Source organism: Malurus melanocephalus, unplaced genomic scaffold (genome assembly GCF_030028575.1).
Source record: "Malurus melanocephalus ecotype Western Australia unplaced genomic scaffold, MMel_1.1 scaffold_228, whole genome shotgun sequence".
Classification (NCBI taxonomy): domain Eukaryota; kingdom Metazoa; phylum Chordata; class Aves; order Passeriformes; family Maluridae; genus Malurus; species Malurus melanocephalus.
In genome coordinates, this window is record NW_026623460.1 from 271,076 (window position 1) to 292,337 (window position 21,262).

The 21,262-nt window shown below is 42.7% G+C and overlaps 1 protein-coding gene across 5 annotated transcripts in view; it reads left to right on the forward strand.

The window, feature by feature from the left end:
* The window catches only part of PALM2AKAP2 (PALM2 and AKAP2 fusion), a 252,737-nt gene that overhangs the window by 165,188 nt on the left and 66,287 nt on the right, over nt 1-21,262 (forward strand). The window contains exon 1 of one of the 5 annotated variants that reach the window (XM_057374549.1): nt 456-545. The exons of the other annotated variants lie outside the window; for them this stretch is intronic. The gene's annotated coding sequence lies outside the window, so the exon portion shown is untranslated. Of the gene's footprint in view, nt 1-455; nt 546-21,262 lie in introns of those variants that run through there. 5 annotated transcript variants of the gene reach the window in all.

Here is a 21,262-nt window from a genome sequence, read left to right on the forward strand (position 1 = left end):
CAATAAAGCGGGAAAAGAAAAATCAAACCAAAACCAAACAAAAAGGGAACAGCCCGAAACCCGCGGTTTGGGAAACCCCCGGAGCTGCCGGCGGAGTGGAGCTCCCGCCCTGCGCACTCCCCGGAGGCGAGCCGCGGGGCCGCGTTCCTTCTCTTCTCGACGGGGCTCGGCCCCCCCGGSCTCGGCTCCCTCCCCTCCCGCCCGCCGCGGGCATCGTAACAGGAGAGGCTCGCAGCCGGAGGGTAACCCGAGCGCGGCAGGGCGGGGGCGCGGGGGCGGTCGCGGAGCCTCCGCACGGAGCGCTTCTCCCCGCGGGACGGGACGGGACGGGCGCGACGGGACGAGGCGGGGCGGGGCGGGACGAGGCGGGCGGCGGCTTTGCCCCCCTCTTTCGGCGTCGGCGAAAGGGGCGGGCGGGGAGGGAAGTGGGGGGAGGAGGAAGAGGAGGAGGAAGAGGAGGAGGAAGGGGGACCCGACGTGCCGGGGCTGCGCGCGGAGCTGGCAGYGCACGCTGCGAGCCGGAGGAGCGGGAGCGGTTTGGATAGGTACATCCGAGCGCCAGGATGCGCGTGTGTCCGCGGGCCGTCCGTCTGTCTGTGTGTCTGTCTGTGTGTCTGTGTGTCTGTGCCTGTGTCTGTGTGTCTGTGTGTCTATGTGTGAGCGCGGCTCGCAGTGCGGAGGGAAAGGAGGCGGCGGTGGCTGCGGCTCCGGCGAGTTGGCCCTCGGCGGGAGAGGGGAGAGAGGGACGGGCACAGCGAGGAGGGGGAGGCGAGGGGGTGTCGGTAGAGGTGCGAGGAGGGGCAGGGGAAAAGCGAGGAGGGAAGATGGAATCGCGGGGAGGGAGAGAGGAGGAGAGGAAAGGAGAATGCAGATGCGCGGAGGGAAGGGGAAGGGAAGAGGCCGGGAGGAAAGAGGGGATGCCGAAGGGGGAGATTCCTGCCCTTGCCGTTGCCAGCCCCACGCGGTGTGCCCGCMAGCCCCGCGGGAGCCCCCGGCGTGCCCAGCCCGGGCGGGGGGAGGCGCGGACCGCCGGGAGCTGCCGGACGGAGCGGGGGGCGGGTGCAGAAAGCCGGGTGAAGCCGGGTCTGTGCCCGCATCCCCCCGATGTCCGCAGGCTGGGGGTCGGCTCTGCCCCCGCCTCGGCTGCGGCCGGGGGCKCCGGGGGTCTCCACTGCCCTCCGTGGGGGCGGCCCCTGTGCGTGGAGACGGCCAGGTTGTGAGGATGGACTGGGTGTGTGGAGGGGGTTCAGCAAGATCCTGGGAAACCTGTGACGTAATTATTTTTTAATCAGCATGTTTTTTTCATAGCCATCTCAATTTTTTCTGGACTCCCCTTTTTGAACCGAAAATCCCCTGCATCTTTGTTCCAAGTATTTCTATTTTTAGATTCCTGTGTAATAGCAAAGCATGAGTTTTAAATATTTTGTTTCTTTTGTATTTGGCCTCTGCTGAGGACCACTGCAGTGCAAACTTCTGAAACACTGGTGTCTCTCCCAAAAAAGTTATTGAAATTATTACTGAGGTGAACGGGCCGGCAGCTGTTGTGGGTATCCCAGTGTTTGACTTCCTGATAATATTAATCATTAGCCTTAAAGAGCAGTCATCATACTGAAGTTAGGTTTTTATCTTAAGATGAATTGCCTGTCAGCTCCCAGAAGATGTGCATTAGTGCAATAAGTACTAGCCTAATTTTAAAAGAGATAGTGCACATTCCTCCAGTTGTGATTGTGCCGATGAAATAAACATGTTTTATTATGAGCGGTGATTAACAGTTCAACGTTGTAATGATATTCTCTGATTCTAGCATTGTCTCATAGCTCTGGTATGTCAATTTGTATTCATGCTGTGTAAGTGTTTTGCAGAGGTTTTGCCTATCTGGCAGGGATTTATTTTTAATTTCACAATTACGTTTTCTGGTCTCGGGAATCCAAAGAAGTTGTATATATATATATTAGTAATTGTTATAGTGCATGACTTTATTTTTTTCGAAGAAATACAGGTTATTTCACGGCTTTAGATCATAGCTTTCATGTCTCTGCAAACAGCAGAAGTTACAGCTGAAATTGTGTTCGTTTGCAAGCATTTCTGACCACTCTGTATTGTTTTATATCGATTTATCTTCATCTTATATTTCAATGCCAATCCATTTGCTGCCCTCCGGTAGCATCTGCCGAAGTAAATTTTCAGAAATTTAAAGTGTTACAYGCTGATACTGGCTTTAGACAACTGATACATTGTTTTTTGCATCAGTTTTCCTAGCCGTCCAAAGAGTACAGGTCSCAGGTGAGTCTTAAGCAAATTAAGCCGTATTTATAGATCTCTTGTAATAGYGCCAGTAAAAAATAGCTATTGTGGCAATTGATGGTTATTTCCCTTCACTGTGAATGTGCAGCTTCTGTAGGGATAGAGTCCTTTTAAATTACTCAAAACTCCTGTTGACTTCAGCCAGAGTTTTGGCTAAGTTAAGAACACAGGATCGTATACCTTACAACACGAAAAGTACAGCCAGCAGAATCCTGAGCATTTTGATGTACACTTTGATCATAAAGTAATTTGATTCATGCCTGGCTTGTCTTTTCTAAACTGCAAAAATCTCTTTTGCTACTGGAAACACCTGCTGATTTAGCAAYTGCTATTGATACTCCATTTATAGCAAGACAAGAAGAGCTACATAAAGCAACATCTAGAACTGTCCCTATTATTACTATTCACAGTGTGATTTTTCTCTCATTGATGTGCTGCTGTACTGATTCTCAGGCAGTTCTGACTTCAGCTGACCGGCAGTGCATTTATCGGTGTGGGATAAAGAAGGTTGTTCAAATTGCCAATATAGTCTCTCTCTTCCTCCCACTCCCCTTTAAAAAATGAAAAGCTGTCTCTCCTAGCAGGCTGTGCTGAAGGGACATATCCTTGTTCTCGTGTGCACCCTGTTTCTTGGATGCCTAGGGTTCAATCTACAGTCTCTGTTATTTTGATACAATTTCCATTGCTTGGCTCCCATTTTTAGGCTGTTTTTTTTTTCTATTTGTTTCAAAGCCAGAATTTAATGAAGGTTCCCCAGGAAATTCTGGACTCATAATTCATTGATGGAAAGTCATTTCCAATACTCCCACCCACCAGGAGAAAGTCCATTGAAGTTGTTGTGGATAGGCTTGGCATTCAAATTATCAGGGAAAAAAAATTGGCCCGTTTATTTATGATGATACTGGCTTACCTGTTTCATTAGTCCTGTAGAGGGATGTTCTTTAATTGACTGCTGACCTAGAGTCAGTTAGAGTGCAGTTCTATAAAATTAAATTTAATTTTGAAATATAGCAGCAGCACTGAATGGATGCCAGCAGATGCCGTTATATCTATAACTTATGTTGTTTTCTTTGAGCCATCTGCCAAAATGGTGCTCTTTTTCTTCTACATCTCCAAAATTTTAAGTCATATCTGCTTAACTAAATGCAAGACTTTGGCTTGCATTGCTCCATTAAATTAGTGTTTGAAGTTGAGCAAAATCCATGCTCAGTGAACTCTCCTTTTGGGGATTCTTCTGCTGCTAAGAATGTAATTCACRGTACAGCTTGATGGGGGGACACCTAGAGAATGATTCTGCTGTTTAGTCCTCAGTGAGAAAGCAAACCTCGCAGTGTTCCTCGTGGCGTAAATCAGGGATAGTTTCCATCTCAGCCATATGAAAATGAGAGATGTCCAGTTGGAACTGGAATGTTAACGATCCCCRTATTACAACAAATGTGAAAGGTTTTTACMGACAGTCGGATTGGGGRTTTTTGGGTTTTTAAAAAACCTAATGGTAACCTGTCATCGTAGTCATTGTAGCTGATTGCAGGACTCAAGGTGTTGACTAAGATGGCCTCTCAAGGCCCTTCCAATATTCTCAGTAATCAAGTGAGAGTCAAGTTTATTCAGTACTGGAATKTGTACAGAGCTTTAAAAAATACGCATTGTACACAATAAGTACAGGAGGAGACCACAGGTGTATCTCACTCTATCCTGAAAAACAAGTGTGAGTCCCCAGTGCCTAAGTTCTTCATCTGTAAAACAGCATGCTGGTTTCTTCTTTTTGCTTCTCTACATTGGACAATCTTCAGGGCTTTTCTACAATTTTCACTCAAATACAGTATGCTGAAACGGTAATTTCAGCTTTACTGCAAGTTTGTTTCCAAAGTAATTACATTCACAATGCTTGGGTTTTATGATATTATGACAAAATTAATAAAAAAAGAGGATATCCTTTTAATAGTAAAATTCTGGGTTATAAGCACAAATCATTTTTGGTGGTGAATAACCTTCATTAATCCATTACAACTGTAAATCATGCCATCCTTAATTTTAAAAACATATTATTTTATTTAAGTTTATAATTAATGAGAGTTTAGAATTTGTTTATTTGACAGTAAGCTACTGGATTTACAGGAGAAAGCACAACAATTATTCTTCAGAATAATTCCTCAAAAATGTTAWTAAAATACTTGAGTGTACCAAGACTCAAGTGCTGCATTGCTTAATGTGGGACTCACATGCAAAAGTGAGAGTTTTCCTGTATTGCAGTGGCAAAGAATGATTTATTTAATCCCTTATTAATAACAGAGAAAAACAGTATTGTTTTTGAAATAAATCAGATTTCCTCTGAGACATATCTACATCTTCAGTAAGGTTTGGAATATTCCTTTAAAAGACATTCACAAGCTCTAGGGAAAACTCTGGTATGTGCTACTGAATCATGAAAGCGTATCCTGTTCATYTTGGAATTTTCTTTCCATCTTTATCTAATTGACTAAAGAGATGAATCATGATCCAGGGGGAAAGAATACTTCCAAAACTCTGGATTTTTTTCTCCTCAGAATTTGTTGATTCCACTGATTTCTYTTTGGGCTCTGGACATCACAATTTTCCCGTTCTCCTATATTGCTGGCGTTAAGGGGAGAAAAGAGCAGCAAACTTCCTGTGTATGAATTTCACATCACCATATATACRTCAGAAGGGGAGGGTTCTCCTTGTTTTATTAGCTTTTTTTTCTGCATGTTTTTGTGTTGCTTTATGTAACATCTGCTTGTATAATTTATGCATGAATCAGGAAAACTTTTTAAGGGTGTACTGGCAGGGAAGGGTCATATCCATCTTATTTATTCCCTTTCTAACTGCTAAAGTTGACCACTTTAGCAAAATAGCAAAAGAAAAAAAATTACTGCCATGGTAATTGCAAAATATCTTTAAACTGGTGACACATTAGGATTATCTTCACTTAAACACACACACACATACCCCAAAACAAACAAGCAAAAAGAACCAACCAAGCAATACATGAACACCACTAAAAGCACAAACACCACTGCTTCAGTCACTGAGTAACTAAGTAGGTATGACTGGACTGTGCCTGGGTGCCAGTGCAGATGCACCTGAGGACATASACAGCTTCCTCCCTAACAGTTCTTCTCAGGAACTGATCCCTAACAACAGATACGGGGTTTTTTTAGCCATTAAATCCAAGGCTTCAAGTGGACATCTTGTGCCTCATTGTCTAGGACAGAACACCAGCATTGCTTGATTTGAGCTTAATAACAGCCATTTTTTCCCCAGCACTCCAGGGAAAAATATATCTCCATCTGTATACACGCTTGGAGTGCCCTATTTCTGTGTCTCCTTAAATGTGGAGCAAGTTTAGTAGTGCCAGTTGAGAAGAATTCCCTAACAGAACTGCTAATACAAAACCAGATTCACCCGTCTTTGAAAAAGCTTCACTTTTAAAAAGTTCCCTTTTTTCTTTTTTTTTTTTTAATTACTCTTCTAGAACAGGCTTCAGGAAGATGGCAGACCAGAAATAGGAATCAGATGAAATGTACACTTGTATTAGCATCCTGCACCAAACTCTACAAACTAATCAAATAGATGTACATACATTAATAAAGCTTGCAGTTTTCATGCAAATAAAGAAGATTGTTTTTGTTCAAGTCAGTTTTAACCAGCAGGTTTTGTACACACCTTTTGTCTCTCTAATTCCATATTATTAGGATTGTATTGCAGTACTCCTGCAGCCTGGTAAGAAAGAAAGTGTGAAGCCAATCTCAAAGCTCTAAACATTATTTTATCAGCTGTCCTCAGAAATAGGTCATTTATTTCCAATTTTAGAGTTCCCTATTAGCTGCTACCCTGTCCCAAGAGTGAGCGCAAGAAGAGGTTTTTGCTGGCAATGCTCCTGAGATCCCACATGCTGGTGTGGGAGCTACTATCAATAAACCCACAGAGTCACTTAACCTGATTTTAAAGCAATTAAAGTATATGCAAGGTGAACAAACTGTTGTGGTTTGTGCCATGGTTTGATGTTCCAACTGTATTTTCAAGACACCTTTTAGTGGCACAGCTTGCTCACACTGAGGAGAGGATGACTATGGCCAAAAATATCAAGGAAGGTCTGGAGGACCCGGTGTGTGAGGAAGAAATGCAGCCACCAGAGTTCAAACACATTCAGGCCTCACCATGGTGTTGTTTCAACTGTTCACAACGTGTGGCTSAGTCAGGGACACACCAAGGCATATTCCCAGCAGCATTGTTCTGGCATGGCTTGGCAGAGCAGAGATACTGGTCCACTCCTTCATTGTTCCTTGTTCTTGCTGCTGGTTGGGGTCATTGATAAGGAGAATTGAGGCAAAATTGTGGTCTGACTTTTCYCTTTACTTGCACATTTTTGGTATTTTCATAGAGTCATAGATTCATTTAGGTTGGAAAAGGCCCTTCGGACCATCAGTGGTAGAACTATTTATGACAATCCTGTATTTTCCTGTTGTGAAAGCAGTGGATACACCAAACACACAGGTTCATTGTGTCACTGGAAACTGGTGTAGTCAAACCAACCATTTTGGCCATTTAGTTAGATCTAAAGAGCAGCACAAAAGAACCTGTGCTGGCTGTAGATGCTGTTCATTCTTTCATCAGTTCAGTGCCTGAGCCTGTCCTGCATCCACTTGTAGTTCACACTCTCCACGATGCTGCCCATCACTTTCTTATAACTTGTACTTTCACTTATCCTTTTCTGTTTCAATTCCTGGCTTTGTTTAATTTAAAAATGTCAAACAGAGACATATTAGCTTCCTCTTATATATCTTACTGCCAGTGAAATCTTGTTCTTCCTTTCTGATTCTCAAATCCATACRAGTCATCTCTGAGTCTCTAGTGAGCAGCAGTTCTGAGGAAGGAGAGCAGCAGCCCCACTTTTGGGGAGGTCTTTGAAATTGGGGTTGTTCCACCTGAAATGCTTTAAAAGAGGAGCCAGCATAGGCTGAATAAGTGCCCATTCACTTTCTGAAAATGAGACCTTTTAACTGATTTTTGATGGATGCTCTGAGCACCCCTATCCTGTTCCCTGTTTGACTTTCTGGAGCAATGTATTTGTAAGGCCCATGTTTATGCTCATCGTGATTAATAATATGTACTTTTCAAATGGTACAGCAGCTCAGAGTGTATATTGACAGATTTCTAGTGAATAGTTCCCACTCCCAATTTAAAAATCTCTTTTAATTAGTTGACATTTTTGACTGGGATATATTTTTAAGCCCTTAAACTTATTGAAAAATCTTTTTCCATCTAATTAAGTTAGAGATAGCTCAGGTAATTTTGAAATTTCTAGGAGGACCACCCTTAGGGTGAAAAAAAATGACATTTGGAGTTGTCAAGGAAAACTGACAACAGCTACTGGCATATTTAGACAGCCCTGAAACCAGTTTGTGACAATATCAGCATATAAGCTGATAATTAGCTTTGAAAAGCTAAATTCCAGAGACTTTTGCTTTTTTCTTGGGGCTGGGTGCTGGTGGTCAGCAGCACAGCGGGATTCTGAATAATATTTTGTGGTTGAGCCAAACTAACCCAGTCTTTCAGAATAAAGTGTGTTGAAAAGACTGCAATAGAATTAATGTTTCTCATGGGGAAGTTTCTTGCTCTTGTCTTCTTGTCAGATGTCATCAAATACTTTCTGCTCTGAATTAAATGTTTTTAGGCTATTCTGCCTTTCATTCATTCTCCAGGCCGCTCCATTATTCGGGGGTTTCATCTGTATGGTMGCAACAGTTTGACAGCAAAATTGCTTCGTTCTTCTCTGCTTCTTGTGGGATATGTGGGAAACGCAGAAGTTCAGCTCTCAGGCATGTCCTGCCTACTGTTCTTGTTGACTCTGGCAAGGCAGTGTATCCTGCTGGCCTGGGTAAGGGATGTGCCTTTGCTGTGGCGAGCTGCATAGGGTTTGTCTTAAACCATCTCCTGCTGGAAACCTGTTTTCTTTCTGGAAGAAAATGATAGGACAGTGCATGCTCCAAGACTCTTTATAATCCAAGCCTTCTGAAGGGAAATCAAGACAACTCCCTAAGTTCTTGGCAGTGTGAACTGTCAAAAAAAGGGACTTTCTGAGGGGGTATTACCAACTGATCACCAACTGCTTGGAGTGTAGATCCTTGGGGGCAGAGGAGCATGTACAGGGTATTTTCAAGTATTCCCCTTCCCGTGCCTTTGGGACATGTTTCTGCAGAAAGGAAAGCAAAACTGGAATCCTGCAGGTGCAGATGATAATGTGTCTGTCGTCATGTTAAGTACTGGCAAGAAACCCAGAGGCAAAAAAGAAAACAAAATACAGAAGTCTTGTCATATCAACTGCTCAGTTTCTATCAAAAATAGTGGTGAGTGTGTAAGAGAGATTGTGAGAGGAGGTTACTTACACCAGTATTCAGTAAATTGAGAGCAAAATGGCATTTAAAGCTGTGGCAAAGTTGCACTGGCCAAAAGCATTCGTCTGCAGATTGAATGAATCTGAGATAATTAAAGACTAAAGCACCTGTAACCTGTGTAACCTGTGCCATCTTTTCCTTTGTGTCAGCCTTGTGACACGTGGCCAGCACTCCTGCTACAGTGCACAAGCCCTAGAGAACAGCGGGGCTGGGCTCAGGATGAGCCCTGCTCTGAGTTTTGTGTGAGGAGTTGGYTCTTCGATGTTCCACTCATTGCAAATGTTGACATTTCTGCAGAAAAATTGTGAAATATGAGGCCCGGGTTCACTGCTCACCCTTCCTTTTGAGGGTTTGTKTCTTCCAGGAACAGATGAAACTGCTGGTCCTGACTGGGTGAGGTTACAGTGAGCACCTGAGTACCAAAATGCCATCATTAACTCTGAGGTGCTTGCCARCTCTTTGGCTGTGCATTCTGAGGTGGGCAGCACTTGTCACTTTTGTAGGAAAAGCTGTGTTTTATGGGTGGGGACTGACTCTGTAGCTAAAAGGCCTATATGTACATGGGTGCTTTACCCAACATCCCACTGGTATCAGCCACCTGTGAGAGTGTAGCTGTGTTGGGAAATGCATCATGCAATTTAAGTCTTTCCAGCTGCAGGATCTAATGGATAATTTCCTTTGGATGCAAAAGGGAGGGGAAAAATTAAAAAAAAAAAGGAGACACTGAAGGGCTTGCAGTTCTTATTGGGGCAAATGTGAGTTTGAAATAGCGTACCTGAATTTTTTGAGAATAGAAGGGGACCCAGTTTCACAGCAGGAGAACTGCATGTTGCTAGGTGTGATGCCAAGATTTTGTAGTGACTTGATGATTTCATTCCTCAGGAACATGGCAGTGGGCTCCAGCTGCAAYGGAGCTCCACTGTGGAGAGTCACACTGGAAAAATTTCTCAGGTTCCTCCTAGTCAGGCAGGAACTCACGTATTTTAGGTGTCTGGGCAGTATGGAAACAGTCCTCTGCTGCTCTGTTCGGGACTAGATGTTGAGCGACACAGTTTGCATTGCTTTGGTGAAACAGATTTTATGTGTATATTCTGTTGTAGAACAATATTTAAAATTTACTTATTAAATAAATTCATATTTACCTTGATTATGTATTCTTGATATTGAGYTTACCATAGATGACAGGAAAAAAGTCTCAAGAGACTAAAACCAAATTTTTCTCTTCTTCAGCTTTCAGAAAGCCCTAAGGAATGAATAAAATCCTCTCTTACTTAGCTGTAGAGCTACTTCACTGATAGCAAGTTTTGGCTTGTTAACTGTAATTTTTTTTAATCTTTTAAGTTTTAGAATGTTTCCTGGGCTGCAGAATTAAACTCTAACAAAAATATTTAGATTTAGAACGTATTGTAAAGATCAGAAGAGTCTGAAAGAATGACTTCTCTTAGGCTTTTGTTGTTCAGATGCTGAGGTTTATAGCCTRCTCTGAAAAGCTCTGATATAATCTACCCCTCCTCCAAACCCAAATCCTTCAAACCCAAGGCCCAAGCTTTCAGGAATGCAAATGGGTATGGATTGGCAGGAGAAGACCGTGTGATTTKCGTCTGTTCTAACAAACACAAGTAACAGGAGAAATATGTTGTTAGTCCCTCTCAGTATTTCCTGCAGTCTGTGACAGTGTTGCCAGAGTTTCTTTGGTTTGGCTGTTAAAAGGATAACACCAAAAAATAACTGGGAGTGGTAGGGCAGCATCCTGGTTCTCCTGAAATCTCTGAGGGGAAGGAGATGTCAGGTAACATCATTCCCCTGAAGCAGGCAGCTCTGCTCCGGGGTCCAACCAGGGAAGTCAGCTCTGCCAGGGCAGTGCTGTTGGCTCAGGTCTCGTTCAGTGGGAGCAAGCTGCTCTTGTGTTTTCCAGTCTGGGTTGCCTTTGCAATGTCTGTCTCACTTGTGCATTTCTGGGCTCTTGTTCAGCAGGGCAGGCTGTGTCCTCCCTCCACCTTTAACCTATTTCTTGTCTTGCTTCTCTTCTTTTGGTCTTACATGAGGGTTTTTTTAAGTGTTTGGCAGCACAGGCTGTCGAGATCTTAAGTAAGAGTAAAGCGCACATATCCTAACTCCTTCTCAGCTTGGTCACTGTTTGATTTGTGTGAGGTTGAGAGGGAAGTTGAGTCATTTTCTTCATCATTTTCTTCATCATTTTCTTCAGGGAAGAGCTCTGAGTGTCCAAGTGACACTGTCAGTCTCTTTCTCATATGAAGCTGTGTGTTTGAAAACCAGTGATGATGGTGGGAGCACGATGGGAGCCGTGTCAGCGGGGCACCAGCGAGTGTCCGGAGCTGCCTGAGCTCCCTGACAGCTAACACACGTGTGCTGCTATGGCAGAGTTAAAGATTTTCATCCTTGTCACCATGACACCCTTCAGGCTGATCACTGTTCACAGTGAGCACCTTGACTGAGCTGTATTTTTGCTCCTAAGGTATCGCCTACATTTTGAAAGGCCTTTCTGGAATGCAATTACTGGGCAAGCCTTTTCAATTTGCTGATACTCTCCTTTATCTGCATTTTCAACATCAGATAGGTGTACATGGCATGCATAACATTCCTCCAGAACAGGAAACTGGGAGGAGACCTTGAAGGCTTGATGCTGCTGCAGGTCTCTTCCCAGAGCACTGCTKCCCCTTACCAGGAGCAGTGTAAACCAGGAGCAGTGCCCATCAGTGGAAGTGACCAGGAGAAGCTGCTTTTCACCAGAGAAAACCCCTTAAAGAAATTACTAAGAGTAAAGATTTAATTTTTGCTCTTAAATTCTTGCTCTTGCCATTTGCCATATTGTGGCTGCAGACCAAGCAATTTATTCACAGGACCTTTTAATGACCAAAATTTAAAAGGTATTTACTAATGCCTGCGAGTTCCAGCATAAAGTGGGAATGCTGCCCATGTGCTGTTGCTGATTGCTACTTCTGTTGCTCTTTGGCAGGTCACACATGCTTTTTCTCACTGTTAAATCCCAATTGCTCTGGTCTTGTGTTTATACATTGCTTAGATAATCTGTGAGCATTGTGTGGGTACTTTTACTGAGATCAGTGGGATTTCTGCTTTCTTCTGTGACCATAGCTTTTCCCTCTCCTTTCCTTGTTTTCTTTATAAAATTAATACAACCTTCTGTGATTAAACTCACTGCATAGAAGGAAAAAAATGTGAAATGTTTCCTGCAAACAATTGATGACAAACTCATTGTACTAAGCTTGCTGAAAAGGAACTTTTTTTTTGGAAGGTGAGAATAAAGGAATTTCCTCCTCCACCCTTCTGTTGTTGAGCTGTAAACTGATATTGTTGAGAGGGAAAAAAGTTGCTCTAGTTTTCCTCAGGATATTATTGTGTGATTTTAGTGAAAACTTTTAAAGATACAACTGTCACTCTAAAGGTTTAAGTGTCTTGCAGAATTGAAAAATTAGTTCCTGGTTTGTTTTTAATTGAAAACATAGTTCAGTTAATTTCCACAAAAGATAAACTCTTCTGAAGGATAACTCTTGGCCTAACTTTACAGTTCAGTGAATGAAATCTTTTTTTATGGCACTCCTTATGAAACACTTGATAATTGTTCCAGCAGAGAGATGATTAAAACAGTGAAGACATAGAGCAAAGTTGTAGGTATTTTTTCAGAGTAGCATGACTACACCTTGGCTTTCTTAGTCAGTGGCAATTACATATTTTGACTTTTTATTGCAAGTTTCTTAGCCAAGTAAAGTATCATTGGCATCTGATACCTGGTGCAAAAAGTTCATTTCTGATCCAGTCCCACTGCCATCGAGGGAATGGGAGAATGTTTTTTTAAGGGTGGTATTAGGGTAGGGTATATTCTGGTTYTGTATTTATCAGGCAAGATGCCTAAACTGGGGCTTGACATTGCCCTTATTTAGTTTGTGTTGGAGCCACTTATTGAAACACTCGCTCAGCATCAGGGCCTGAGTCCTGTGATGTCCTGTGCATGTATTTTACTTTTCCAGACTGTGAGTAGGCCCACCATCCCAACTTTTGCTGTTTTCCTGGTACCTGCAGGATCTCCCACAGATACAAGGTGTTGCAGCAATACAGATCCCAAGCTCTTGTTCTGACATCTCTCAAAACTCAAATTGTCTTTAATTTATTTCCCTGATGGTCTAGTTCCTGTTACCACTGAAGTGAAAGAGCAGGCATAGATTAATGCTGCTCTGAATATTATTAATAGCTCATCGTTACATCCCTAATTAAGATTGGAAATTGGATTTAAGTAATTATATAAACCTGTTATAAGATACAGTTCTGTCCCAAAATCTAAAGTAGACAAAATAGAGAATAAAGACAGCAGATAGAGCTCATTGCTCAGTAGACAGCACTGCTACTGATAAACTCCACCAGGCTGCCAAGGACCAGCAAAAAACAAAATCACCTTGTCTGTGCATACTAGTTCCAGTAAAATTCAAATTTAGAACATTTTTAATGGTTGTGATTGACAGGCTGAGGTGTTTATTTCTTACCCAGACTTTTACCCTGCTAGAATTAGGTATTCCTTAGTGGAACAGGTATTCATGGTTTAAAACACGTAGCCTTTTTGGTGGTTCTGGGCTTGTACTATTCCACCCTGAAACTGTCACAAGATAAAGCCTGGGAAATGGTTGCAGGAAAACAGTGAGGCAGAGGCAGGGTGAAAGGAAGCTCTCATGGTCTGAGGCTGGGATGAGGTCAGGAAGAATAATTGTTTTGTACTCCTAATTGCTAGCTTTACTCATGCAGCCTGAGTGGACATGGGTGGGGAGAATGCGGTGTGCCACATCTGCACTGACTCATGGGGCTGTAGCCACCTGCCCCCTCAATTATTTTTGGCCTAGCGTGACAGGTTCAAGGATGACATAAGCAGGGAGAGTGAGATCCAAAGCCCTTCATTTTGTTATCTTGGACTGTGGCTCAGTCACTAAATGCAGGGACAACCAAAGCAGAATGGGAGTTCAAGGTTTTTTCTAGTTTAAGTGGAACTRTGTAGGACAAGCTTTCAAACACCCTCTAGAGGCAAATGGATAGCAAAAGCCTTAACACCACCTGTGTTGGTTCTTAGGCTTTCCTAAAGTGAATCTATTCTCCACCAGGTGCTTTGATCTGTTAAAGAGGAGTTTAAAGGAATATGGCACATTGAGTTCAAGGAGTTGGTTTTGGTGTAGAAGTTGTAGGACATCACTTATATCTTGCAAAAGTATGAACATATGCAAATAGAAACAACCAGAAGTTAGCCTTTTATTTATGCTATTTTATATTGCTGTATTTGAGTCACCTGTCATTGTTTAACCTTGGCCAGCAGCCAGGCACCGCTTGCTCATGTCCCCACCAATGGGACTTGGGGAGAATTGAAAGGGTAAGAGCTGGAAAACTCATGGATTGAGGTCAAAACAGTTGAGTGAACAAAGCAAAAGCTGCACACAAAAGTGAAACAAAACAAGGGATTAATTCARTGCTTCCCATGGGCAGGCAGTGTTCAGGCATCTCCAGGAGAGCAGGGCCCCATCATATGTATTGCTTGCTTGGAGAGACAAACACCATCTCACTCCAAACACTGCTCCCTTCCTCTTCTCCCCATTTTATGTACTGACCATGATGTCACATGGTCTGGAATATCCCTTTGGCCAGCTGATGTTGCCTGTTCCAGCTGTGTCTTCTCCCAACCTCCTGTGCACTCCCAATTTCCTCACCAGCGTGGAAGTACAAAAAGCAGAAAAGGCCTTGGCTCTGTGTGAGCCCTGCTCAGCAATAACAAAAACATTTCCATACCATCAACCCTGTGTTCAGCACAAATCCAAAATATAGCCCCATACCAGCCACTGTGAAGAAAGTTAATTCTACCCCAGCCAAAAACAGCACAGCATGTATCAACAGTTCAACTAAAATAGGCTAAGCACTGAAGTAAGGGGATTTTGAGGCAGACTCAGAGAAGATTTAGACAGCTCAATTTGCAGGGGGTTCCTAYAGATGGAGAGTTATTTAATTTCAAAGTTCCCTGTAGTTCCCTTGTTGGAGGTTCACTATCACAAAATGTGAGTGGCTTTTGGGTCCTTCCCACACATGACTTCCATGTCAACTCATCATCTTAATAAAGCCAACCACATGAAGCAAATTCATAAAGGGGTCTCCATGTCAGTGCAACTCACTTCATACAGCTGTGTGTATGAATCACAGCTATATGAAGCTGTCAAATCAATTAATATTTTAGTGCCTGTTGTTGAGCACCAATGGTTCCTTTTAACTGAGGGGATGCAGATGAGTATTTTGATTTGAAAGTATGTGTGCATTATACACCATTTTGTTGGGTCTTCAGAAYGCTCATGTAATTGGAAAAGCTTGTATATGCCAGCCATTTGGTTATCAGCATTTAGAGTTTCTTTGATTTAACACTCATTTCAATGTATTCTTTAAAGCCTATTTCATACTGAAGAAGAGTTGCCTAACTGTGTCCTGGAATGTCATACCCTGGAATAGTTCCCAACAGTCTTGACAGGCAGTGAAGGCTGTGCAGGAACAGTGAAGCCAACAGGAAGTTTTCTTCAACAGGAAAGAAACAGGAAGTTTCTTCAGTTGGATTTAATTGCCATTTGCCTCTAGATGACATGGATTTCAGATAATCTGAAATTGGTGAGAGAGGACAGGGGTCTAAAATCTGCTTTTGATCAGTTTGCTGGTACTACAGATCAAAAATAAGGCTTATCAAGTTCATGGGAAGGATCTAAAGCCAGGAGATAATGTTGTGTCATATGACCCTTATGTTTTCTAATCAATTGAGACAACTCACTGGAAAATTTTTGAAATTTCCCTGGTGATGCTTAACTGGGACATTATTGAACATGCAGGGGGGAAAAAATCTTAGAGGTCTGTCAACAGGAATTAAATGGAAAATAATGTGGGACAGCACTGCASAAGTGATTGAAAATCCCTGGGGCACAGCAGTGAACAACACAAGTTTCAATCAGTAAGGGGTTGGAAATATGTTGTAGCTTTGGCATTTAGCTTGATTAAGGGAATTAGGCAGTGATGGAGAGGATTCTATTCAAATACAGTTTCACTTGCCTTGAAACTTAAGGCTTTTATCTGCAACTTCAAATCCTGTTAGATTTAATCCTCAGCTGTTTGGAAATTTCACCATTGTCATGCACACATTTTCCAGCCTGCAATCTTACTAGCCCTTGATACCTCCATTACTTGTCAGCAGTTCTTCACAATTTTTCCAGATGGAAATTCTCCTTGAAATCAGATCTGAGTTTGTGTTCACTTGAATTTCAAATTATTCTCCTAGTTCAGTTGGTAAAGAATATCGTGGTCAGAATCCATATGTAGTAAAGCTTCAAGCTGACCTGGTCACCATTAAGATGGAATCTTTCTAATGAGGTAATTATCTCCTGTTGCTCATTTCTACACCAATTTCTTACCAGGTACGCCCTGCAGCTTCACGTGGCAGCATTTTTGTTCTTGATGTAAGTCAAATCTGTCAGTGCTGCTGTAAAGCTAATAGACTCATTGCYTACACAGCTAATTAGCATGACTGGCAAGCTGCCTGCTGTCTCTGGGTCTGAATTAACTCACCTATGCACCCTGCTTAAAACTGGAGCATCACTGAAATACCAGGGAGGGGTAGACATGAACGGCTGGGTGACACAAGGAAGGTCTAGCAGGAAGGCATTAGCAGAGCAGAAGCCCTTTCTTGTTCAAGTCCATTTTGAAAGAGAGCAGTGAGTTGTTTGCTCTTCTCAAAATGTGCTTTGCTACTTTGCTCTTTTTCTGCAGAAGGCAGAAAATAACATCTTGGCTGAGGTCATTCTTCCTCAAGCKTCTGTGGCCATTAAAAGCTTACCCCTCAGGTCCAACATTGCCCTGTTTTAATCCTTGAGATTGAGGATCACACTCTCTTCCACAGGCAGCTTTTGTCACTTGAGGCAGCCAAGGGATAGCAATGAAAAATGACTTGCACAGAATGGGAGGGAATGTCACACACCCCAGATGAACCGTGTCTCCATGGGGAGAAAGGCAGTCAAGGAATGCAGCCTGAGCACGCTGGGCAGCTTTACCCTGATCAGAAATGCTCACATATGCTTCCCAGGGTGAAATGGATCAACAGATGGTCCATAATCCATTCTCTACAAAATCTATCATATACATCTCCTAATCTGTTAATGAGTGATAGTAACATGTTTCATTTGCTGTTCACAGGACTCTGACTGTGCCTCCTGGCAAGCAGGAGCAGACCTCCTGTTCTTTGCTCCCTCCCTCCTTCTCTAMTGCTGCCCTTATGCAAGGTCAGAAAGGAAAGAGTCATATTGTGCCATAAACAGAGACCCTGCTCTGGGGACCAGCCAAAATCCTTTCTGTTGCTTTGTCAAACTTCTGTAAGTTTACAAGTGTGCTGCTTCTCACTTCAAGCACTCTCTAGGTCCTGTGGAGCAAAGAGGGTTCTTTGCTATTTATAGTGAAGATTAATTTGTGTTAAATTTTGCTGCTGGTTGTGCGGCCATGACCCCAGTCAGCATCCAGTCCTATCCCCCAAATTCAAGCAGCAGCCTTGTCAGGAGCCACCAGAAGGAGCAGATGTAACTTAAATATTACAGTTTGTCATGAATGCAGCTGCAACAGCAATCATCCACATGGAAAACCACTGTTCTGTCAGAATTTTGTGTTTTATCCTCCATACTTTATAAGGGAGGCACACACAAGTGTTTCACATGTTTTTGACCATTAATAAGTCAGGAACAAGAATGTAAAACCAGAAATGCCAAGGAAGGTGAGACCGAGTGGTTCATATTTTATGGGGTTTTTTTTTTTCCAAGTGGTTGGGAGTTTTTGTAAAATGTGTGAAGTTTTAGAGTGCATGGACAGAAATGGGAGAGGCAGAGTGAGGTGTCTGCAGCCTGCTGCTTCCAAAAGCAAGTTGGTACCAAGGCTTACCTGCCAGCATTTGCTCATTTTCAGTGGTGTGTTACAGAAAAATCGTTTGTGCAGGTTTTGAAAAAAAGAAGTGGAAGAAGTTTTCCATCTTTCAAAAACTGGACATAGCACCCTCTCCTACYTGGCTTTTTAGTTGTGTTCCCAGGTCACTCCCTACATATATGCTGCATGGTGTAGGGGTTTTTAACTCCTTTTGAAGTGCTCCTCTTTTTAAGGATGGCGTCAGGTTCACCCTGGAAGTCATCTGCTGTGCCTGCAGGAAAGTCTAGCACAGAGAGCTGTGGGAGGCATAGCTGAGCGCAGACAACTGAACGCACACCGCCATCCACAGAGGAGTGTCTGGGAGGAAACCTAATTGCTGGAGGAGGCATGGTTGGGTTGTGGCACTGCAAGTGCTCACACGGTGCCTTTTTTCTCACTGGAAGAAAGAAAAAAAACTTTGGAATCAKAGCTAGCTGTCGATTATTTGGTTACATGAGCAGAGCGGGAGGAGATGAAACCGTGGTCACGGTGTGTAAGACTTTCAAGAAGTGTGTGAGAAACATAAATGGGATTGACATTTGAGCTGGCAAAATCCAGTGCCRAGTCAAAAACTACAACCAGAGGCTTTCATCTTGCTGTGATGCAAACAGCATCTGCCCACTCCAAACAGCCATGACAGCAAAAGAAGAGATTATTCCCACAGCCTCCACCTCTGCTATGTCTTCTCTCCCCTGCGACAAAAGTTAGGGGGAAGCTTATTCAGCTGCTCAGTGATATAACAGAGATTGGACTTCTGTCATAGCTTTCATCTGGTTTAGTAATTTGTTGCTTAATTAAGTTAATACTGTGTCCTGCGCTGCAGATATGGGTGTCAAGCCATTGCCCAGTTAAGTTAATGTCTCGCACTGAGGCTGTGGCTGTCGTGGCACAAGCRGCATCTCATCCGATGGAATGAGCATGGAACCAGTGGCCAAGGGGTTGAAACTCTGTGCAGACATGCCCACAGCAGTGTGAGTTTGCCTTTAGACCTGAAACAACCTCTTCCCAGCCTGTCGTGACCTCATGCTGGGCCGTGYTCCCTGGGAACCCAGCGAGCCTTCTCCCACAACCCTGCTGGGATGGGCTGGAGTGTGCTGAGTGGGAAGGGAGCCTTCCTCCCCAGGGACACGTTTGAGTTCTCCATTCCACTTAGGGAATGGTTCACACCCTTGTGCCAGACACTGCTCATGTAACTAAATAATGGGACCCTTGGATGTTCCTCTGAAACTGCTGTTGTGCTTTGTTCTCCTTCCTGCCCCGTGAGGTGATTACCAGCAGGGCCTGCCCATCCCTCTATCCTTTGTTCTCCCTCTCCCTGCAATGTCTTTGGCTCCTCACCCACAGGTGAAGCAAAGACTGAGCAATCAGCAAAGCCATSGAGAACCTAATCTGTGTCTAATCATCTGCCATCATTCACCTGGTTCAACTGTGCACGCCCTCTGTAAAGTTCATCTGCAGCCCTAGGTCAGCCCATATTCCTTAATGAGTCAGAAATTGAAAGCAAATACATCCTGCCTCAGTTATTGGAAGCTTTAAAACAAAGATGCCCCAAATGTGATTTTATTTGTAAGCAGAGCAATTTCATTCTACTTTTGGGTTTGTTGTTGTGTTTGGGGTTTGATTTTTTTTTAAGGAAGTAAATATTTAAGCAGCTTTTGCATCTGAAGTAGAAATTTTATGACCATTATTAGCATGTATGCAGATTTGAGTAAACTGTACCTAAAATTAGGTAGCATTCCTTTCCCTGAGGTAGATTTAGTGGACACAGCGTTCCTCAAGATTACACCACTTCAGTGGATTTCCTGAGACCTGAGGAAAATACTTCCATGTCCTCAGTTTTTACTTATGCTATTAAAAATTTACAGATTTAAGCTGCAACTGTTGCCTCATAGAAACCAGTTTTGGTTTTCCCATCTTCTAATTTTTTCTAATTAATTTGATTCACTTATGGCAATGTCAAATTTTAATGGGATTTCTTTTTAATTAAAGCAACAACATGCGAAACCCAGAGGGCAGATCCTGCTTTTGTGGCAAACTTCCCTCATACAAATAGGATGCTGTTCCATTAAGAGTGCTGCAAGAAAATAGATTTGAGGATTGTCAGCAAGGCACAATGATAGCACCGTTCTGCTCTAAAGAGGTCTCAGATTGAGAGAGGCCCTTCTCCATACTGATATGCCTTTTATGACAGAAAATAAAAGCAACTAAATACAGTGAGGTCTGTAGCTATGGCCATTGATGAAGGAAGAAATTAAAATTAAAGCTAATGATATTTGCTATTTAGGAGAACTTAAATGCTAAGGTATCTTCTCAGTCCGAGACTAAAGACAAACCTGTGTCAAGCCTGAGCCTCTCGTTCCTGTTCCCTGGGCTTACATGTCTGTTTGTGTAAAGCTGGGAGTGTGAACTTCAGGACTGAGTGCTTAGAAAGTGACTTTTTAAAAGCACAACACCACGTCTGGGTTTTTTTTCCTCCACCCCCCCTCTGCTAAAAATATCATAATTCCATTTTGAAAAGGAAGAGGCAAAAAAATAGGTGAATCTAGAGATGGAGGAACCTTCCCATCTTCCCTGCTCACGGGCTCTCRTGTCTCTGCTCTGCTGCACAACCCTGGAGACAACAGAAACCCTGGGCAAAGCCCTCACTCCAATTACTGATCAATTAATGGCAGATACCTCATCAGCTCCACRGGGACCACAACATCACCTGTTGCTTTTCTCTTGGTATTTTGTTATTATTACCATGTGCCTTTATGGTACTGTATGCCACTTGTGTACATTGTTCAGCTCCAGTTCCCATAGAAAGGACTATTCTAAGCTTAAAAARAAATATTTATTAGATAAAAGGGAAGAAATCAGCTTACATATGGGAAAATGCAAGATAAAACCTATCAAAGGAAATTATGCTTTTGTGAAGCTCAAAGAAATGTGTTTTGTATTGTGAAAACACAAAACAGTTTGCTCTCTTCCTGCACAGCTTGCCATCTTTTTTTTTTGTTATTTGTTTGTTTGTTTTTAATAAAGTTAGGGCTTAAAAGCAGCATGYTTTCTGGAACATTGTTATTTTATGAGCTACACATTAAATAAATCAAGAAATACTTAGCTCAGGTGCCTTTTTTACTTACATTCTGGCAAAGTTAAGATGTACAGTGGTTCCCAATCTGATTTGCTTGTATAGCAGCATTCCAATCAGAAATCTCAAATATTTGTAAATTACTTCGATAGTAAATAAAAATAAGTCTGTCTAAACCTCATCTATTTCAGGAGCTTGGTTAGGGAAGAAGAAAGATGAAAGACACTTAAGTTTTGAATTTCAGAAACTAAAATCTCATCTATGAGTCTTTGCCAAAGCAAAACCAAATCTTCTTTGGCATATCCCAGTTTTCATTCAGTAGCAAAAACAAAATAAAAAACTTCACTAACTAGGTGTCTTTTGTAGGTTGGAGAATAGCAGGATTTAGGAGGTTTTATATCTGTCATCACTGTGGCTATTCCTTGTGCTATTAATGGTCTTACTAATCAAAATTCCCTATACCTCCTTAACCAAAATGCCCCAGTGCTTA